At 36.2% G+C, this 3,879-nt stretch overlaps 1 protein-coding gene across 39 annotated transcripts in view; it reads right to left on the bottom strand.

Moving 5' to 3' along the window:
- The window catches only part of LOC146766630 (uncharacterized), a 250,204-nt gene that overhangs the window by 189,078 nt on the left and 57,247 nt on the right, over positions 1-3,879 (bottom strand). For 36 of the 39 annotated variants that reach the window (XR_014957180.1, XR_014957176.1, XR_014957187.1 and 33 more), the window contains one exon: positions 1,673-3,879. This exon is cut by the window's right edge. The gene's annotated coding sequence lies outside the window, so the exon portion shown is untranslated. Of the gene's footprint in view, positions 1-1,596 lie in introns of all 39 variants that reach the window. The other 3 variants (XR_014957177.1, XR_014957185.1, XR_014957178.1) reach the window with 3 other exon arrangements.

The following is a 3,879-nucleotide window of genomic DNA, read 5'->3' as shown; positions in this document are numbered from 1 at the left end:
CTGCAAGGTAAGAGTGGCAAAAAATCAATAATGAAATGGCCATTTGCAAAGACTTTGTTTTCTAAGATAATTAGAGTTCTTCAGGAGCTGTCAAAAGGTATTGATAAAAAGCATCAATAATTCTACTGCTGCTGTTGATTCAGATTTACTCACAACCTATTTTGCTGAGGTTATATCTCCATGAACTAGAATCAGTAAAAATATGACAAGATCAGGCTGATTTATCAAAACCTGTAAAGTTTAACTAGGATGCCAATATTATTTTGTGTCATGTACCTTTAATTACCTCTTCTGGAAAAAAAAAAAAATAATAAGAAGTAAAAATACCCAAGGAAATTACACTGAGTCAAATCTGATTTTGTTAAATCTCCCTGCATCTCTCCATTAATAACTTTATAGCAGATGCTCCAGCAAAACACCCAAGAACCTGGGCTAGCAACAGTCAAACCTTAGGAGCTGCTTTACATCCCCATTTACAGAATGCACAAAAATACATTCTGTAAATGGACTGGAGCCCTAGAAGACAAACATCATTTATTTTCCTTTGCATTTCTACTTTATGTAACCCTTTGGTGCAATAAGGAACACGAAAAAATAGTTTTTAAGGCTGTAATATCTTAAGGTACTACTACAATGAAAATATAACTTTTTTTCTAAGTAATACACATTGAGCAAATCTGTAGTAAATTATGGAAAAGACATTAAATTATTTTGTTGTCATGTAATGATTTTCTACCAAAAATGTAGGAAACCACATGTTAAACAAAGCTCTTTTCTTGTGTGGATTTGTGCCAGTCTCAACACTGATGACTGTATTTAAGGTCTTAATAAATGCCAAATATCAACTTAGGACCTTGAACTACAGCCACAGGTTGAAGTTGAGCATCCACAGAAAGTTGCTTCAATAAGGTTGTTGCAAGACAGGTAGAAACCTTCTGCAAGATCTTTGTAGCACACTTTGGACCTCTTTCCCTGGCATATGTCCCCCCGCTGCATGTGAAACACAGCTCATCCCTGGTTTGTCACTTCATTGTCAGTGATCACAAACAATGGACTCATCCAAGCCCACTCCCGTTTTTACAAGAGCACAGTGGTGAATGCGACTACTGCCAGCATTTCTCCAGACAGCCAGCACATTTGTCGTCACTGCCATGTTGCTCAGTGATAAAATGCTGCTCCTCACCTTTGGGAACACCTGAAATACCTGAACTTGTATGTGACTGAACTGGTTTCAAGATCAACCACATGCCACTAGATAAATAAATCATTCAAATCACTCAGCATCAAAGGGATGCACGCACTGAGCTCACAGGACAGTTTATTATGGCACTCTCAGTGACACACAGAGCATCATTTTTCACCTTTGGCACTCAGCTCATAAATTCTCCAATATCTTGTAATTGAGTAACTGAAGCTGTCAAGTGCATACTTTGTATTTCAGTTTATGCTAATATCAAGTGCCCAGAGTCTGAACCTGATTGTGCTCCAGGCTGCTCCAGAGTTCACTCAGGAAGACACAGCTTGAGCACCCCAGCTTCAGCTTATGTGGAAATCCACAAGAGGAAAGGTGGAGCACATGAGAATGTTATTGCTCACCTTTACTAGAGAATTTTCTCAGGCACCCAAGCTCCTCTGTCAGTCTGAGGGCTGTGTGTGTACCACCTGTACTCACATTCAGACACAGGCATTTCCACAAGCTCCTCCAAGTCAGCAGGAACACCAGAGTCCAGGATGTTGCTGTGTGGAACTGCTGGGGATCATCACCCAGCTGCCCACAAGGAACAACGTGCACTCCTCAAGGCAGTGACATACAAAGCCGTAGTGGAACTCTGCACAGTAAACACCTCAAAGAAAGATAGAAATGCTAAATAGATCATGGCAGTAAACTCGATTATTATTTAAGATATTGTAGACAAATAATTTAAATGAAATAAAACCTAACACTGTGCTTAAGAGAATTATGGAGACTAGTCTATATTTATTATACAAAGCATTATTTCTCCATGCTTTAATTATGTTTAAGAAACTGAATTTTATTGTATTTTGGCAATGGTAGGCATATTTTATTCTATTTTATTATTCTTTAAGGGTGTTTTTTTGGACCACCTTATATATTACTTATGCAAATTTTATATCCCTCTTTAAACATTGGAAGAAATTTAATGGTGCTAAGACACAGTGGGGCATTTTAGTGACACTATTCCAATTCTTTATTTTTTCAGTCCTTACTGTTAAAATCCAGAGAGTATTTCTTTCATCTTTATTCCCTCTATGGAGACATTGGTGATTTGTCCTGGTTTTGGCAGTAATGACAGCAGAATTATACAACCCTTTCGCCACTTCAGTTTCCCTAGGATTTAGGAATGTGATAGTATTGCAGCATTCCCAAAGTGGGTCAGGACTGAGAAGTTGAGTTTTTTGGCTGTCACCGATTCAGAGATAAATCACAACGATGCCACCATAAAGAGGTTGTATTTTCAACAACAGTGACTGCCACATAAATGAGTTTTAAAATTGTGCTATGATATCTTTCAAGTCATCATTATCAGTGCCAAAAATCTTCTGGATCTAAATTGCATGTCACGTATTTAATCTACATAGCATGTGGAAACAAAAAACCATCTCAGATACCTTGATTTTTCCCCAGGGAAAAGCACAGAAATTTCACCATGGTAAAACTGCAGGTGGCCATATGTTGAACATTAGATTTCCAGAGCCGGAAAAGCTGAATCCACATTCCAGAATGCACTGAGAATCCATATACATATTAAAATTTTAGAGAGAACTGTTGCATTTTTATTCTCAATGGATGTGTTAGTAGAACTTGTGATTTTAAGTACCCGTCTGGTAAAAAGATTACTTTGTAATTTGAAAGCACTGCAGACATGACACATGTTGTGGATGTCAAGCCTGGCTTTTTTAATATATAGTGCCACTGCTTTTATAAAAAACTGTCCTCTCATTGAAGTTCTATATCTTTAATACTCCTTATATATCACAGTAAATTTTAGTGTACAAAAGTAATGCAAATAGGAGCTATGTTTGCAAAACTGCTTGCAGTTTTAGTTTAGTTTTAATGCTTGCAGAATTAGAGCCTATTTTTATTCTCTATATTTTGATACTCACAGTGAGATGTGCATCATGATAAATCATGCTATGAGTATGTTATACAGCAAAAAAGAGGAACTTAAACTTTAGCACTTACTGAAGCAAGGATAAATGGGAAATTATTACCATGTTCTTGTGTTTCTCCTTTTGATTTTCTGGTCCCATGGAGTATTTTAAGGGCAGATCATGAAGAACTCATTTATTGGAAAATTCAAATGTTTTAAGAAAATCAGTGTTCCTTTGCAAAAATAACACAGAGCATCAGCATCACTAATTCTGTGTTTCTCCTCAGTTTAAAGTATACCATTATTTTATTTTAATTCCAACATAAATTCCAGATTAAATCTTTGATGTCTCACACGTGTCCAAAGTTAATAAATATACATGTTATTCTTCTACCTGTCTATGAATTTTTCACACATTTTTCTCACCTTTCTGTCACAGAGTGATAATGGATTTTTGAGACACTTCAAATCCTTAAATATGCACAAAGTGAGGCAGGGGGGCAGTTAATGTGGCTCATTTACATCGACTACAGTACAAAAGAACAGAAATGAATCATGGAGTCACAGTGAAACAAGGCATGTTATTTAGTGGAAATGATGCACTCCTGCCAACAGAGATAATGATAATTATAATATAACTTAAAACATTTTCTGTCTGCATAACTCCTGCCACTACTCTGTGTCCTACAAATCACACTAAGATTTATGACAAGATAAAAACCTTAATTATATCAAGTATATGAAGATGAATTAATTTTAATATGCT

The sequence above is a fragment of the Lonchura striata genome, chromosome 9 (assembly GCF_050655825.1).
Source record: "Lonchura striata isolate lonStrDom1 chromosome 9, ASM5065582v1, whole genome shotgun sequence".
Lineage (NCBI taxonomy): Eukaryota > Metazoa > Chordata > Aves > Passeriformes > Estrildidae > Lonchura > Lonchura striata.
The sequence above is the reverse complement of the archived record's forward strand: the minus strand, read 5'-3'. Positions and strand labels throughout refer to the sequence as shown.